Genomic DNA, 20135 nt, shown 5'->3' on the forward strand with positions numbered 1-20135 from the left:
AGGTGAGTCCTCATCATTAGGTTCACTCGGTGTTGAATCCTACTCCCAACTGAATAGATACTGAACTAATTTCTAAACTATCCTAGGCTAGACTGAACTGTTCTGATCGTGTTAACTGACTGAACTGGACTGAGTTCACTGAGTACTGTAACTAATTGTGCATTCTGAGTTCTATTTGCTGACTGGATATACTAATTTCTATACTGACTGAATACTACTGTACGTGACATCACTGAGACTATTCTGAAGCTACTGTAATTCTAGGTATACAGCTAGATTGTCGGGTATTAGATACCCCCTGGACTCGATAACATGAAAAGTAAAGGATATCATGATATTGAAAAACACTACAATGTTCACGTTATTCATAGAGACAATTTATCAAATACTTGTAAGATATAAGCTTGCACATATGCTAGCATGTCATGATTTCCCCATTTAATCCATATGAGCAATTTATAAACACTTAGGGAACATAATCTATGCACATAATACTAATCAACATGTAGGCATCATGATTTCCAATCCCAACTCACAAATTCAAGGGCTTTAACTTGAATTCACATAATACTACACACATGTCAAAATAAATTTATATGAATCTTGTAATAAATCATGAATTAGAAACCCAATTAATATCATAATCATGAATACATTCAAGCCCAACATGGAATTCATGAAATCAACAAACTTGAAGTTTTAAAAGAGGTTCTTGAACTCCAAGGGTGGAAGGAAACCCTTGGATGAACACCTAACATGCTTTGGTGCTTGAATTCCTGAAGATTGATGGTGAATTCCTTGAATCTTAATCTTAACTTTGTTAGGTTAGGGTTTGTTCTTGAGAAAATTTGAGAGAAAGTGAGTGTATTTTGCTTATTGACGGCCGAATCTCATATTTTAAGGATTGATTAAGGGTGGGAAAATAACACAAATACCCCTTTGGATGTGGGCTTTTAATGACTGAAAGCGTGCCCAGTGATGCATAGACCGACGCGCCGCATTGATGATGACCAACACGCCGCATCGAGTTTGCGTTGGTTCACTAAAATTTTATTGAAAGTTGGGAAATATTATCTATCGATGCGATGGGCGACGCGACGCATCGAGATCGCAACGATCTACTATTTTGGTCACCTGAACATGGTTCAAATGAGGCCCAAAATATATGAAACTCACCCGAAGTGACCTACTGATATTCCTGATCATGAATCAACCTAAAAATTGATACCTTAAGGTCATAAGGGTCGTGAAATAGGATCGCCAACTTATGAAGACTAAAATACTTCAAAGTATGAAAACTTAGCTGAAATTTCTAAGTCTGGGGCCTCTTTTCAAGCTTTAACGGACTGAGTTAAGCTTAGAATTTTGCGGGGTCTTACAGGAACATCCGTCCTCAAATGAGACTAGTTAAACTAAAGATGTTGAGAATCTGAGGCTATATTCTGGCATGCACGACCAAAACAAACTACATGACATAATCTAAAACATTCTGAGTGACTGAACTGATCTGCGAATGCATGAATTTACATGAAAATAACTATATAGCTAAATCTGAGACTGGAAAAAAAATTGAATGAAGGAGGACTGTTACCGTAAGCTGAATTTGAGTTCATAAAGAAGAAGCGAGGATACTAGGTACACATATTTGCTTCTGCTTCCTAAGTAGCACCCTCAACAGACTGATTTCTCCACAGAACTTTGACCAAGGGAACTTCTTTGTTCCTTAGTCTATGGATCTGATGATCAATAATATCAACTAGAATTTCTTCATATAAAAGGCTAATCTGAATATCTGTGCTTTCTAGAGGGACTACAACGGCTGAATCGTCCATGCACTTCTTTAGTAAGGACACGTGGAACACTGGGTGAACTGATGAAAAGTATGCAGGTAGCTCAAGATAATATTCTACCTTTCCCACAAGACTAAAAATCCTGTAGGGGCCTACATACCGGGGCCTAAGCTTTCCCTTTTTGCCAAATCTCTTCACCCCCTTCATGGGTGAAATTTTCAAATACACAAGATCATCTACTTCAAATTCAAGATCTCTTCTTCTCATGTTTACATAAGATTTTTGATGACTCTGAGCTACTTTTAATCTCTTTCGAATCAGCTAAACTTTCTCCATGGCTTCAAGCACCATATCTGGCCCAATCAAAGTAGCCTCACCCACTTAAAACCAATTGATTGGTGATCTGCATCTCCACCCATAAAGAGACTTAAACGGGGATATTTGAATAATAGAATGGTAACTGTTATTGTAGGCAAACTCGATCAACGGCAAGTGGTCATCCCAACTACCTTTGAAATCAAGAACACATGCCCTTAATATATCCTCTAGAGTCTGAATGGTCCTCTCTTCCTGACCATCTTCTGTGGATGAAAATATGAACTGAGATGAACTTGGGTACCTAGACTATTTTGAAAGGATTTCCAAAATTGAGAGGTAAACTGAGTACCTCTATCTGAGATGATGGACAAGAAAACTCTATGAAATCTAACCAACTCTCTGATATATAGCTTAGTATAATCTTCAGTTGTGTAGGACATATGAACTGGCTAGAAATGGGTTGATTTGGTCAATCTATCTACAATAACCCAAATCGAATCATGCTGACGATGTAAATGCGGTAATCCAGTCACAAAGTTCATATTAACCTCTTCCCACTTCCAAGTGGGAATACCAAACTCCTGCGATGTGCCACCATGTTTTTAGTGCTCTACCTTTACCTATTGATAAGTCGCACACTTGGATACAAATTCTATGATATCTTTCTTCATACCACTCCACCAATAGACTTCTCACAGATTACGGTACATCTTGGTAGCTCCTAGATGAATGGAATAACGTGCACCATGCGCTTCTACCATAATCCGCTACCTCAAATCGTCAACACACGGCACACACAATCTACCCTGGTATCTCAACACAGTATCTCTCCCTTGGGAAAAAACCTCTACCTTTTGGTCTTTAACTGAACCCTTCAGTTTGACCAAACTAGAATCCTTATCCTGCTTCTCTTCACTTTAGAAACTAGAGAATATTCTAAACTACTCTGAACCCAAACATTTCTTTCAGCTAAGTCAACCATCCTCACACCCAATTTAGCTAACCGGTGAACTTCCCGAACTAACTCTTTTTTATCATTCTCCACATGAACAACACTACCCATAGACAATCTACTAAGGGAATCTGCCACTACATTGGCCTTGTTCTAATGATACAACACACTCATATCATAATTTTTCAACAATTCTAACCATCTCCCCCGATGAAGATTTAACTCTCTCTGAGTAAATACATATTGCAAGCTTTTGTGATCCGTAAACACATCAACATGCACCCCATAAAGATAGTGCCTCCATATTTTCAAAGCAAACACAACAACAACTAGCTTAAGATCATGGGTAGGGTAGTTCTTTTCGTGAGGCTTAAGTTGTCTAGAGGCATAGGATATAACCTTACATCTTTACATCAAACACAACCCAGAACAATTCTAGAGGAATCACAATAGACAACGAAACCATCTGTACTATCAGGTAGTGCTAAAATTGGGGCTGAAGTGAATCGAGTCTTTAACTCCTAAAAACTCTTCTCACAATAATCTGACCACTAAAACTTAACTTTCTTCTGAGTTAATCTAGACATAGGGAATGAAATAAAAGAAAAAACCTCAACAAAGCATCTATAATAGCCAGCTAAACCCAAGAAACTTCAGATGTCTGGCGGAGAGATATGTCTAGGCCAGTTTCTTACTGCTTCTGTGTTTTGGGGATCAACTCTAATGCCATCACTAGAAACAATATGAACACTGAAAGCTATTTATCTTAGCCAAAATCCACATTTACTGAATTTAGCGAACAACTGGTGATCTCTAAGAGTTTGCAACACAACTTTAAGATAGTCTGCACGGTTATCCTCACTATGAAGACAAAAATATCATCGATAAAGTCTATGACAAACATTTCCAAATACTGTTTGAACACTCAGTTTATTAAGTCCATGAAGACTGCTGGGGTATTTGTTAGCCCGAAGGACATAACTAGAAACTTGAAATGACCATAACGGGTTCTGGAAGTTGTCTTTTGGATATCACATTCCCTTGCTCTAAGCTGATGATATTTAGATCTAAGGTCTATCTTTGAGAAGTAACTTGCACGTTGGAGTTGGTCGAATAAGTCATCAATCCTAGAAAGGATTGAAAGAGGATAGTTGTTTTTGACTGTAACTTTATTCAGCTGATGATAGTCAATGCACATTCTTAAAGAACCATCTTTCTTTTGCACGAAAAGGATGGGAGCGCCCCATAGAAAGACACTGGGCCTTATGAAACCTTTATCTCAGAGGTCTTTAAGCTATTTTTTTAACTCCCTAAGCTTGGCTGGAGCCATATGATATGTAGGAATGAAGATGGGCTGAGCATCTGGGAGAAGTTCAATACCAAATTCTATTTCCCTATCGGGAGGTACCTTTGGCAAATCTTTGAGAAAAACATCAGGAAACTCATTGACTACAAAACTGACCAAACTGTTCGAGTCTCAGACTTAGTATCTTTGACTTGAACTAGCTGATAGATCCACCCTTTTGAGATCAACTTTCTGGCTTTAATATAGGATATGAAATGACTCTTAGAAGATACTAAATTACCTGCCTACTTAAAGACTGGCTCATCTGTAAACTGAAACTTCACTACTCGAGTGCGACAATCTATGGATGCATAACAGGAATAGAGCCAATCCATCCAAGAATAAGGTCAAAGCCGACCATATCTAACAAACATAATTTTATGAAGGACAGTGATAGGATACTTTTTATAGATCTGTTTGGCAACAACTGACTCACCTACTAAGGTAGAAACTAAGAAGGGCTCAGAGATCTTTTTCAGGACCTATTTCAAAATTTACTGCAATTAGTGGGGTCACATATGAGAAATTTGACCCAGGGTCTAACAACACATAAGCATCAAGATGAAAAACATGAAGCATACCAGTAACAACATCTGGTGAACTCACCTGCTCCTGACGAGATGGTAAAGCATAAAATCGATTCTGGAACTGATCGCCACCGATATTGGATGATGTGCATTGAGAAGGGACTAGGCAACCTAGAGGAGCTGGTACGCTAGTAGCCTGAGTCTGGGGATGAACATCCCTATTTCCATGCTTAGCATGTGGATACTCTTTGATTCTATGACCTAACTTACCATAACCATAACAACCTTCTGTCCCAACAAGTACTCACCAAGATAATTTTTACCATACTTACTATATGAAGGAAAACTGGGTTTTCCACTCATACTATTTTGAGATCTAGACATAGAAGTCTTACCCCATTGCTTCTGCCTAACTCTGGGAGTGGGAGCGCTAGCTGAAGATGGCACTGGCATAGATGAACGATTTTGAAAATGCAAACGATTTCCCCTTCCAAACTTTGTCTGGCCATACTCAAACTACCCAGTTTTAGCCTTTTTATTTCCTCTCCCTCTTACTTTTAACTTTTTTACCTTAATCTGCTGGGCATGAATCATCAACCTAGAAAGATCCATGTCCCCAATAAGTATGGCAGTCCTACGCCCTTTGACTACCAAACTAGATACTCCAGTAACATACATACTCATACTCGCCCTGGGGTGAGCCATCATATCAGGGGCATACTTAGACAACTGGTTGAACTTAAGTAATTATTCTTTCACTATCATCGAGCCCTACCTCAGGTTCACAAACTTCTCTCAATAGATTCTCTCATTTTACACGGAAAGAACTCGTCTAGAAATGTATCCTAAAACACCTGCCAACTCATAGGAGCTGTATTCTCACCTCTACCATTCTTTCACTTAACCACCTAATCATACACAACATCCTCCAATCTATAGGATGCCAACTCTAAACTTTCATCCTTAGTAACAAGCATAATTTGGGTGATCTTTCTTATCTCCTCTATGTAAAGTTGTAGGTCCTCACCTGCTTTTGACCCAAAAAACTCAGGCGGATTCATTCTCATGAAGTCACAAATTCTAGTTGCTGCTAAATCCCCATTCTGCTGAAGTAGGACTATCGCCTGATGGTGGACCTGAACATTAGCAGTCGCAGCTTGGGCTAACGCTTGCAAGGCAGCCTAAAATTCAGCATGGGATACATTCTCAGTCAGAGGGACAACAGGCTGGGGTGGCTGGTTATCATTTCTGCGGGTGTTAGCTCGAGGAGGAGGCATATTCAACTTTCATGTAAGAGCATGATTTAAAAGCACATAGAGATACTGTAAGCACGATATATCATGAAAGAAGAAGATGATTTCCTAAAAATGTCCCATAGCTTTTTGCTCATAAATGTGGCATGCTTCACACTCATGATCAAGACTCTGCCTAATACGGCTTGTCTAACTCCCTAGGACTCATAATTAGTTTGTAATGCCCCAAAAATAGATCTCGATACATCATACGATGCTCCAGACTACGAGTAGCCTCAAACTAACCCTGTAAGCCTTTTACTAAATCCGAATACTCATAAATAGATAAATATGAACATAATATGAATGCACAATTCTGTCTAATCTAAGCTGAAATATCTAAACATAATATCTATAAATATTAGAATCAAAGTCTGGTAAAGAAATACTGAAAATTTGAACTATGTCTAGCAATCTGACAAGCCTCTACTACTAATAACTAGAGAGCTATTTGGATAAACCCCCAGCTGACTCGAACTGTCTAAAAAATATTGAATCATCTATACTAATTAGCTGAAAAATTGAGTAATTGGATCTCCGAACTATGAGGATTCACCAACTATCGGGATACAGATAGAGATGCTCAAAATCACTCACGTTGCTGAAACTGAGCACCTAAACCTATATTATGAGACAATGTAGCACATAGACGTATATGTGGATCAGTACTTTTGGAATATACTGAGTATATGGGGGTGAATGCACAAGTGAATCAATATATCAATATCATTATAAATTTTTAAAAAAATGCATGTTAAATGTAGATGACTCACATAAGCTGGAATATCTGAAAACTAATAATTGTAATCATGAATAGCAAAACATTCTGCATAAATCTAGTGAGTCATAACATCTAGTTTCTAAAATCTGTTTTGGTAGTGCATCTTTAAATTATGTTGTCAAAGTGTAGAAAGGACTCACTTCTGTATCTGTAAACTGAAATCTGAAATCTCATAGCTAATGTCATATGTAAAGCAATATCTGAATAAAATTGTGAGCCTTTACACTTAGTTTCTAAAAGCTTTTCTATTAGGATTATTCTATTCTGAAATCTGTAGTCTGTAGGGAGGTTCTTCTAACCGATATACACTATGTGAGCTATCATAGTGTCTAACGTCTAGTTCCCTAATGAAAAAACCTCATATTGGGGAGATGTGTCATACTCTTGCCAAAGAGTATAACCTAATCTAAGTGATCACATCTATATCTGTCATCCATATAGAAATGGAAATAATTCGAACCTACGTTGGCTCGTAGTTCTGGGGCATGTGAACATACCCAACTCAATGCTAAATACTACTCCCTATAATCTGTATGCTCATTCTGTTGGAAATCCACTTTTAAAAAATAGTATAATGATTTATAATGAAAATCAACTGTATATCTCTTAACTTAAACTGTATCTGAAACTATAAAGTGGATTCCATGTCTAAACCAAGATCAAAAGATCAAATCTTTATCAAAATCTGAAAAATAACTAATCATGGGATCTTAAAGCCTAGTCATTCTTGAAATATCAACATTCAAACTAGGGCTAATAACCCATGCATTAAATTCATGTCAAATCATCATAAAGTTCATGCTTGATAATGAAAATATTAATAATTCAATTCTAAATATGGAAATTTATATCATATGCATGAAAGTACAAAAATAGCCCTACAATTCATCATCTAAATCACTTGAAATCTCATAATCTTCAAATAACAATATTTGGGTATGAACCCTAAATTGAAATTCATGGGTAGTCATATAAAATCATGTAACTTTATAATTAAAAACTAGTTTTGGGCATAAAGATGAAAGAATGAGTTATCTTGGAAAAAGAATGGTGGAATTTGGATTCCTTGGGGATTAAGATTTGAATGTTCTAGGGTTTCTTAGGGAGAAATTATGTGAAAAGCATTCATTATATGCTTAGAATAGGCTAGATTATGTGATTTATACGGTTTGGGGGCTTAGAAAATGACTAGCTTGTCCTTTGTAAAAATTAATTCGAAACTGGAAATCTCAATTTTGGGCCTCGGCGCGACGCGCCACAATCGCGGTGGCTTATTGGAAAAAGGACAATTGTCATTTTGGCCTCTGGCACGACATGGTGAAAACACATTGTGTCACTGAAAAAGAACGAGTGCCATTTTGCATCCCACCGTGATGCGGTGTCTGTCCAATTGAGATTTTTGGTGCGATACCTGCTAATCGCGGTGAGCTACTGGAATGGGATGAACAGGAACTGGAGCTTCTCCGCGCCGCGTGCTAATCACGATGCTTCACTGGAAATCGGACAGCTGTGAACTTGTCCTTTACCACAGCGCGATGCTTATCGCGATGCCCAACTGTTTTCACTAAAATGACCATAACTTCTCAATCGAGTATCGAATTAATGAGAAATTGGTATTATTAAAAAAATGATTCAATTATTTACACATTGATGGGTCTAGAGCTGGAAAATTTTATATGCATCGGAGTTATATACTTTCAACGCTAACCCTTGACACACTAGATGCTAAACTAAGCTAGGAAAAAGTATGGGGTATTACACAGCTCTTCTCCATGTGGCATAACTTATTGTTTGGAGGTCCTTGGTCTAAATCTTTTCTCTAAGACAAGAGTTATAGAGCATCTCATAAATCAAAACAAAATGTGGTAGTGTCAACTCTTGCTCTTGGGGCGTAGCTTTTTGTTTGAAAGCCCTTGGTCTAAGTCTTGACTCTAAGACAATAGTTACAGAAAATCTCATACATCAAAATACAATGCAGTAGTGTCAAGTCTTACCCATGGGACGTAATTTGTTATTTGAAAGTCCTTGAGTTAAGTCATGCCTCTAAGACAAGATTTATAGAACATCTCATAAATCAAGACACAATGTGGTGGTGTCAACTTTTTTTCATTGGGCATAACTTATTTTTTGGAAGGAACCAATAAAAAAAGAAAAGAAAAAGAAAAATAATAAACCTTGAGGAAAAAGAAAAAATCAAAGAAAAGAGAGAAAAAAATAGAAGTTGAGAGGATGAAAGGAATAAAACGAAAAGAAAAAAATATTGAGAAAAAAAAATAAAGAAAGAAAGACCAAAAATAATTCTTCTTTTGAATTTATTATTTTTTGTACTATATGTTGTTGCATTTTTACTCCACTTTTATCTATTTGTATTTCTAAAAACTCTATCTCGTTTTTCATAATTTCGGCTTTTTTTTCACTTAAACTTATTCCCGATTTTTCTATTATATTTGTAAATTGTTCTAACAATTTTAAATATTCTTCTATAGTTTTTGTATATAATAGTATATCATCTATGTATACTATACAATTAGGTAATTGTTTAAAATAACTATCCATAAAATGTTGATATCTACCTGGTGCATTTTTATATCCAAATGGTAATATGTTCCATTCATAAAATCCTTGTGGTACCGTAAATGCGGTTAATTCCTTAGATTCTTCTTCTAACTTTAAGTGGTAAAATCCTGATTTACAGTCAAATTTACTAAAATAGTTATATCATTGTATTTGTCTTATTTTTAATATCTTATTTGGTATTGGATAATTATATGTCATAATTTTTGCATTTAAATTTGTATAATCAATAACCATTCTACTTTTACTTCTTTTTTGTTCACTATATTTATTTACTATAAATGTTGGACTATTGTGTTTACTATTACTTTTTTGTATATACTGTTTTTCTAATAATTCATCTATGTACATTTTAAATTCTTTTAAATCGTCAAAATTTTATGTTAATGGCTTTTGAGTTATTATGCTATTTTTATCTATTAATTCAATTTTTATAGTAGTTTTATATTTTCCCATCCTTTTAATGGATCTTTACTATATAATTTGCTTTTTTTTTTTATTATTTCTACCTTATCTATTGAAAATATAGCTATTTCTTTTTTATTTATCGAAAATACAACTAGTTCTACCGTGTCTTCTGTATTTTTTATATTTTCTAATTTGTGTGTAATTTTTTCACTTCCTTCTATCCAATCAGTTTTCTTTCTTATTTTATTAATAACTCTTTTTGCTCTTACTTTTTGTTTACATGGTGTTGTAAACCACCAATCTGTTTTAGTTATTATATGTGGGTATAATTTATCTAAAAATGACATTCCTAAAAGCATATCTTTTGATGTTAGTTCATAATTATAGATTTTTTCTATTGTTATTATTTTATCCCATATCTGTATTTTTACATTTTTAGCTTTATATGTAATTAAGTTTCCTTCATTATTAAATCCTTTGACTACTATTGATGTTTTTAATTTATCCCATTTACTTTATGGTAAACAATTGTATCTACATAAGTTTACTTCTGCTCCTGTATCTACCATAGGTGTATAATACCTATTATAATATACTTCTACTATTATTTTTACAAATACATATATTTTCATATCATGTTAAAGTTCTTTTTATGAATAATCTTTCTTTATTATATGTTATAGATAATTGTTTATGTTTATTCCTAATATTATGTCTGCTTTTTGTATTTTTTTCCTTTATTTCAAATTTTATTTTTATTTTTCTGACTTCTATTATTATTATTATTATTATTTATTTTTCTGTCGTATCTTTAATGTTTATTAGACTCCTTGATAGATGTAGGCATATATCACTATTAGATTTTATTTCTTTACTTTTTACTAGATATTTTGCTATATAATTTTCTTCTTGTTCTGTGTTTATTAGTATTAAATATTTTTTTTTCATTTATTGTTCCTGTTATATAATATTGATTTAAATTAACTGTTGAAGTTGTTTCATAACTTGTTTTTTTTATGAGCTTGATGATTCTGATTTTTCATGAGTGATTCTTTTTGTTGCTTATTCTTTCATTTATTATTTCTAAATCTTCTTCTATATCTATATTTTTGTAACTATAGTCATTATTATCAATTGTTTTTACAAATTGTCCAAAAGGACTTTCTATTTGTATTTTATTAATTTTATTTTTTCTGTTATTTTATTTTTTGTTGTTAATACATATAGATTTTTACATCTTGCTGTAAATATTTTACTTCCTAGAGTTAGTTCTATACCGGAAGATATTGTACAGCAGCCAGAGATACCCAGAATTGAGATACCTGATTTCTACGCAAATAAACAACTTATTGGACTAGCTACAATTATTCAAGAATTAGCAAATAATTATATCAATGGAAATCCAATATGGAGCTATTATTCAAGAGACCATAAACTGATTTATTCAAATTCAAGAGAACTACGACAAACAGATATGGAAGATGTCAGAAAATGGATAACGACATTACTTAATCCAGAAAAACAATCTACTGTAAGAGCAATTAAGAATGGATTTATTTCAGACGGATTATTAACAAGATATTGCAAGATAATTGGACACAAATATCCTGACCATCAATGTTTGAGATGTAAATGAGAAGATAACGTTATACCAAACGTACAGTTAGAATGAAGATAAGCATGCCAACTAGAAAGAAGATAGAAAAACAACAAATACGACAAGAAGAAGAGCAGAAGCATCATTCAGTGGCCTACCATTCAGACGTTTTTTATGAGTTAATAAGAGCATTTGTGCGCATGTAAGTTGTATCCTATTTTTAGCCTAAGCAATAAAATTGATGTAAAATATGTCACTAAAGGGTTTAAAAATATTATAGTTTGTAATTTCCACAAGTTAACCTGATCATGCATAAATGTGGCAATATTTTTGAATCCTCCCATGTCCGGCATCTTTTTCTTGGCTCTATTGTTTCTATTTGTTTGGATACGCCTCTTTCATAGCTCAAAGATATCATTATTAAGAATTAAAATATACATTAAAATTGAATGAATAAAGATCACTACTCCTTTAAAAAGTTAAAAAATTTTGACGAGCAACTATATGAGACAATTTGAACTCAATCTAGACAGTAGACCTCTTAGCAATAGGGTTCAAAAATCAATTTTACCAATAAACCAAAGAAAAAGAATATTATTGGTGTATTGGTAATTCAGTTTAATAAAAGCATATTGTTACAAATAAAGTAAGAGGTATAAAAATAAATGAGATAAACATCCAGTAACCTCCAACTACGGTCAAAGTTGCTACGACACATTGGAGGGGGGTGCACGGATTTAATAGATCTAATAGATTTAGTAGGTTTCTAGTGAATCTATTTTTATTAGTGCGTGGATATTTTTTAAATTTTATTTCAATATCTTTTAATAATTTACTTTTTTCGTAAGATATATTCATTAATTATTTTATCCTGTAGTAATTGCAGAGTTACAAATTTCTGTATAATAATTTATCCTATCTGTGCTATAATGTATATCTAATTCTAGATTTTCAATGTTATTTATTATCTTGTGTTGTTCTTCTCGTAGTGAGTTTTTTAAACTATATAAACTATCACATGTGCTTTTATCTAAATTTTCTAAGGTTTTTTCTATCTATGCTAATTTTTCTTTTAGGTCTTCCATTATTTTTCTAATTCGGTTTCTATAATTAATTTTATTATTTAGATTTTCTTGATTTTCTCTAGTTTGTCTAATATATTCTAACATTTTTTAATCTGAATAATATCCTTCTGGGTAAATTTCCTCGTATAACTGTTCTAGACAATTTGTTGTTTCAATTTCGTAGTCTATTACTTTTTCTAATATTATTTTCTTAATATCTATAATTTCTATGTTTTTAAGTATATATAAGATTAAAACTTTAAGATAATCTAAATGATCTATCTTTTAAAATTGGTTTTATTATAATATTTTGTAGTTGTTTGTTTTAGCCTTAGTAGTTTTTGCATATTTTTATTAAGAAATTCTATATATTTTGTATCTTTATTTTCCATGTATTTGTCTATACTTATTTTTATCTGTTTTTCTAGTAACTGTATGTTTCTTATATCTTTTTCTAGAAATTTTATGTAACTTATCATCGTAAATATTTGTAAGAGTAGTTAGGTAGATATGGTATATAATTTACTCTAGTCATGTAATATTTACCAAAAGCTTTTTCTAATATGATTTTCTTATATCTGCTACTTTTATATTTCTAAGTGCATACAAAATAAGTATTTTGAATTTATCTACCATCACATCAGATAAATTATCATTCATTTTCATAAAATTGCTTTTTTCAAAATATCCCTTCAACCATGTACATAAAATATAGTCATCTTAGCTTACTATATACTAGATTATTCTTAAATAATATGTTCTTCCGTCACTATTAACATGGTAATTCGGATACTTTTTCCCTTAAACAGCGCCTCTACTTTGGTTACTCCCCGCCACGGCTTCTTGCCTCATTGGTTTCACCTTTAGGATGGCATAGTCCTTAGGGATTTTTTTCCGTTTCCTCTTTGTTAATAAACTTCTTAACATATTATTCTTCGAATAATTCTACTATAAAGTAACTAATATGAATTTATTTTATCATATCATGATCGTTGGGAATTATGAATTTAGCTATTCATAATCATAAATAGATATACCTGTTCGGGTAGCTTTGATATTTCTGAAGTTTGTTGCTCCATAGCTTTTTCCATTGAAATATGTTTATCTAATTAACTGAGTAAAATATTTTTTGTGGAGTGGAGAGAGGAAAGTTGCTTCAACGCATGAAGGCTTGCCTTTGCAATGCCTTCTGCCTTTGTTATATATAGAACGAAAATTTACAAACTTTCTTTACACGTTTTAAAAAAATTTAAAACTCAAAGAAAATAAAGTCAACAAAAATGGCCTATGGCCTATCCTACTCTAAAGAAAAGTCATAAATGTAAGAAAAGTAATAATTGCTTTACATTATTGTATCGTAAGAAAAATTTGTACAATAAGTCCAAATATCTTCCGTTGTCGTATCTGCTCCATTATTGCTCTTTATCTTATCTTTCCAGCTGGCATTTTTTCTTCTTGATTTTTATTCTAGATGTACCTCTGGAATAATATTATCTTCTCCATTGCACCTCGAACATTGGTGGTCTGGATATTTATGTTCAATTATTTTACAGTATCTTGTTAGCAGTCCGTCTGAAATAAATCCTTTTTTGATTGCTCTTGCGGTAGATTGTTTTTCTGGGTTGAGTAGCGTCATTATCCATTGTCTTACTTCTTCCATATCTGCTTGTCGTAGCTCTTTCGAATTTGAATATATCATTTGATGATCTCTTGAATAGTAGCTCCATATTGGGTTTCCGTTAGTATAATTATTTGCTAATTCTTGAATGATCGTAGCTAACTTGTTCTTTTTGATGAGCTTGATGATTCTGGTTTTTCATTAGCTATTCTTTTTGTTGTACTTATTCTATCATTTACTATTTCTAAATTTTCTTCTGTATCTATGTCTCTATAGGTATAGTCATTATAATCTATTGTTTTTACTATTTGTTCGAATGGGCTTTTTATTTGTATTTTGTTAATCTTATTTTTTCCTGTTATTTTATGTTTTGTTGTTAATACATATAGATTTTTACATCTTGCTGTAAATATTTTACTTCCTGGGGTTAATTCTATTCCTGATATTTTCCAATATAATACTAATGATTTATCTATATTTCTATCTGTTACTGCTACTGAATAATTTGCACTTATTATAAATTTAAATTTTTGATATATTAGATTTCCTTTTACGGTAGTTATTATGCTCTTTTCTATAGGTTTTATAATTCTATCGTCTGCTAAATATAATTCTATTGGTGTATCTATTCCTTCTCTAAAACATGCTTTTATTAATATCTCTGTACCTCCAAGGTGTACATATTTTATTGGATCTCCTTTACTTTTTATATCATTTATTTCTTTATTAATTATTTTTTTTGTTACTAATGGTGTAATAGCTTTTCCTTTTGCATATCTGCAGTCTATTACATGTTCTTTTTGACATACTACATAATATTCATCTTTTTTACAAGTAAAAATATTTTTTATTGTTGGTATTTTAAATATTTTCTCTACACTTAAATCTAATTCTTTTCCTTTTATTTCATCAAATATGTTACTATCAAATATTATTTTTTGTTCCGTTCCTTCATCATTTAAATATTCTTCCTTTGTTATTATTTTTATATCTTCTTCAATCATTTGATTCATCTATTTCGCTATCTATTTCATTATCTGTTTCGTTTTCTGAAATTTCATATATACTATCTTCACTTTCTAATTCATAATCTATATAATCTATCTGCATATATTCTGTATTATCTATTTTTATTTCTGATATTTGTTTATTTTTTGGATTTTTAGGTAATTTACAATCTCTAGCTAAATATCCTAACTTTCCACAATTATAACAAGTACATTCTTTTATAGATTTCTTTTTTCTGTATGGTCTTTTATGTTTATAATTTTTTACATAATATCTTTTTCTTGGTTTCTTATATTTATATTTTGATTTTTTATATTTCTTATATTTCTTATGCCTTTTTCTTTCTTATAATATCTTTCTTCGCATCCAAATTGGGGTGCTATTTTATTTTTGCAACATGCTAAATTTCTTATTAATGTTTTTTCCATTTTTAATTCTTCTCTATATTTTTCACATAAGTTTCTATACCATTGTTGTAAATATTTTATTCTTGCTCCTAACGTATCTACTATTTTTGCTTCTTCCCAACTTTTTATTATTTTCGAACTAAATGGCTCGGGTAATTTACTAAAATATAATTTTCTTATTTCTTTACTTTCTTCTATACTATATGCTCCTTTGTAATAATATTCTTTAAATGCGCAAGTATATTCATCTATATAACACATATTACATATTGCTAATTTTAACATTAAATTTCTATTTGTATCTTTTTCTTCATTTTGTTCTTCTTCGATTGTTGTCGTACTACCAAATTCATCTTTTATAGCTGTTTCATATTTTTTTAATAATTCTATAGGGGTTAGTTTAGTTGTTGTCGATGATGTTCCTTCTATAGGTTTATTAGTTCTTAATACTTTTTTGCTATTTTCGGTTAGATTTGCAAACCATAGTTTTACTGATCCTATTAGTGTTTTTTCTATATATTCCGGTGCATCTGTTATATTTATATTATTATCTAATAATTGTTTTGTCATATATCCTATCCATAATTGTATTGTTTTTTCTGTATCTATTACACAGTCTAGATCTAAAAAGTTATAATTTTTATTCACTATTTGTTTTGGTATCCATTTATCATATTCATTATATTTTTTAAACTTATTCTTATAATATATGAGTTTTCTTATTTCTGTTGTTTTAGGTATTATATTTTCATTTTCTTTTTTATCAAGAGTATTTATTTCTATGTGGGTATTTTCTAAGTTTTCTTCATTAATTTCTTTTTGTTCTTCATTGATTTCTAAATTTTTTGTATTTGTTAATATTTCTGTATATGTTTCACTATCTTCGGACTCATAATTATTTGTCTCTTCAATATCTATATTATTTATTTCTAATTCTTCGTTTTTTATCTCTAATTTTTCCTTAAATTGATTTATCTCGTTCAGTAATTTCTGTTCTCTATCTTTTTCTTCTTTTTCTTTTTGTCTTTGTTCATACAGTTCTTTTAACATTTGTAATTCTTTTTCTAATTCAGCAATTCTACTATTTTTGGTTTCTTCTATTTTTCGTATTTCTTCCGTAGTTTGTTGTCTTATTTTTTCTATTTCCTTTTTCCTATCTATCTCTTCATTTTCTTATTCTATTCTTACCATTGCTGTTAATTTATCTTCTAATTTTAATTCTTCTTTTTCTAACATTAGATATAAATGTTCGCCTATTTTCTTATATCTTCGTCCTAGATTAGAAAATACTATTTTTATTTTTGATCCTTCGTAGTTTTCATATATTTTTTCATCTATTATAAATTCTTCTTTATTCATTTTATTGTGAATAGGTCATGTTGATATACATATTCTAAACTATCTATTTGTGATTCTAATTTTGATATTTCATCTTTTTGTGTATCTATTGAATTTTTACTAACTCCGGCAAATATATTATAATGTAGTCTTTCTATTCTTATTTTTAATTCTTTTCATTTTTCAGAGATAATTTGTTTTAATTCTTCGTATTGTTGTATTTTATTCATTTTAAATTATATTTATAATATCTTGGTGAATATCTAAATCTAATTTTATCATAATTAGGTGGTATATATCTCATTCTTCTGGATTTTAAGTGTGTTATTAATTTTGATTCAATACTAGATATTAATGTAATTAAGTAGGCTAGTTTTTGTGGATTTTCTTTTGTTTTATTTAGACTTATATATTCTGAATAATTACTAATTAAAGATTCTTTAATTTTTCTAAAAGCTTCTCTATTTTTAAATGGTCTTCGCATAATTAATTAATTATAAGTAAAATTTTTTTTTACTCTAAATCTAATTTTAACTCTAACATGTATATTCTATCTCCAATATATATCTCCTATTACCTTCTTGAACTCAATTTTAACATATTTTTGTCACCTTTTTGTGCTGACGTGACACCTTTATTACATAAAATAGGGCCCACGTTAAAGGTGCCATGTCAGCTAAAAAGGCTGACTAAAATATACTAAAATCTAGTTTTGGGGGTAATAAGATCCCTATGAAGTTGGAGTGTGTCGTACAACTTTGATCATTGTTCAGGGTTACTAGATGCTTTACTCAAAATAAATTCTTTCCAAATACTAAAAGTTGTCACTTCTTGTATAACAGAAAAGCATATTATTATGAATGCAGTAATAAATTTAAAATAAATTATTTTGAAATAAAAAAATACATCTCTTCGAATATGGAGAAATTTGGAAATTTATTAAAACAAGTTAGAATTACAATTGAATGTTTTATTGTAGTTTGAGATTTCACTTCTTTAAATTTCATTAGAAGATAGAGAAATTAGAAGTGGCGAAGAAGACTCCTATAAAGCGAGATAAAGAATTTAGTGATGAACATGAACTTAAAAAGACCACAACAAATTTGAATAATAATAAAACTCCCATTGTAGTTGGAGTTTTCACTTCATAAAATTTCATTAAAAGATAGAGAAATTACCGAGAATGAAGAAGGGGATCTTTAAAAAATAACAGCATTTTGCTATAAAATTATCTTTCATAGCTACATTTTACATAATTATCATTTATAACAGTTGTATTCGATTTATGCCTGCTGTATTCGGTTTTACAGATAGTATGTATTCATATAAAATATAAATACAGTCTACATTTAGTCGCGCCAAAAATGAAATTCAATATTTTTAAAAAGAAAAAAAATTCCCAATCACGCTTATCTCGTTGAACTGAATATTTTCTTGCCTAACACTACCATTATCTTTTTTTTTTTTTTTATATTTTTTGTGTTTATCCCATTGTTTCTTTTTTTTTTTTTTTTAGTTTTTCCTACTTTTATTTTTTCGTTTCTTTCTTTTTGTTTTTTTTTCCTCTCTTTAATCTCTAACTTCTATTTCTCTTTCTTCTTTTCTTTTCTTCTTTGATTTTTTTTTTATTTTCTTTTTGGTACTTATTTTCTTTATTATTTTTTTTGTTCTATTTTATATTTTTTGTATTTTCGAAAAATATGACTAGTCGAGCACAAATCATGGATAATAATGTAAATACCACAATTGTTTATCGTATTTGTAGTCACACCGCCATTTATATTTTTGTATTTATTGATACAACTATATTTGTATTTTTATTTTAAAGTTCGCACTTGTATTTATATTTTATAATTTGCATTTGTATTTGTATTTAATAGTTCGCATTTGTATTTGTATTTGTTAGTTTGCGCCATCATTTATATTTTATATAATTCACACTTGTATTTTAAAGAACTATTTTGTATTTGTATTTTATAACTGATTGCATATTATATTGAATTATATTTATATTATGGTTTTATTGTGTTTGTATATTTAGATTATATTTGGATTATACTTGTATTTGTATTCTATTTTCTTCATTACCTTTTTAGTTTTAAGAAATTACTTTGTATTTGTATTTGTAAGTTAATTGCATATTGTATTTAGTCGTGATTATGTACAATTTATCATTTGTATTGTTCGCACTTCATGATAAATTAAAATTATACGAATGCAATATCGAAAATGGAACCTCGAGTGAGACCAACAAGCAATCACTCACCAATAAAGATCGATTTGAATTTAAATGAACATAAAAGCTAGATCGTCACTAGTGGTCTGTTCAACCAGCGCAACTGTTAAAGGGCGTTCAAGGGTCATTTCTAGCTATTCAAAATGACTCTCTGTCTCTCTATATATATTTGTGTTAGTGGATAAGGAAAAAAAAGATGATTTTATTGGTTTCTCTCTCTTGTATTCTGGGGTTGCAATAGAGGAAATGATTTTAGTTGAATTTTGGGATGGTAATGGAGTAGATAGTGGTTCTCGTCTATCTACAATGCTCACATAGTGATGTTTTAGATGGTCTCAATTGTTACATCTCTTTGTTAATTAATAAATCAACTTTTATCTAACATCTGCTGATTAGTACCCTTTTTTTTTTTTTTAAGTTTCTACTGCTGTCTCCTAAATTTACATCACATGGATGTTAATCACCTTTACTTGAATAGGTCTACTTAACATTGAACTCTCATTACTTTTCATGTAAAAGCCTCAGCAAAAATCTTAGCTTAAAAAAAAAAATGATTTCCTAAACTTTTTCATTGCCGGGCAAGAAAGAAATGACTTTCAAGTTTTCTTGGATATTTCTAATCTCCATAACCTTGTATACAAGTGTTGTTGTTGCTACTGATACTTTGTTCCCAAATTAATTCCTTAGAGATGGTGAGACCTTAGTTTCATCCTTAGTTTTGTCCAATCAAAGATTTGAATTAGGAGTTTTGGTTCTATTAGAATGTTTGAATGCAATAGAGATACCTAGGTTATGGTATAAGAACATAGGGCCCAATATAGTATGGATTGTCAGTAGATTGAATCCTCTTTATATGGTGCAATACTTATAGTCAACAAAG

This window comes from Capsicum annuum, chromosome 7 (assembly GCF_002878395.1).
Source record: "Capsicum annuum cultivar UCD-10X-F1 chromosome 7, UCD10Xv1.1, whole genome shotgun sequence".
In the NCBI taxonomy this organism is placed as follows: domain Eukaryota; kingdom Viridiplantae; phylum Streptophyta; class Magnoliopsida; order Solanales; family Solanaceae; genus Capsicum; species Capsicum annuum.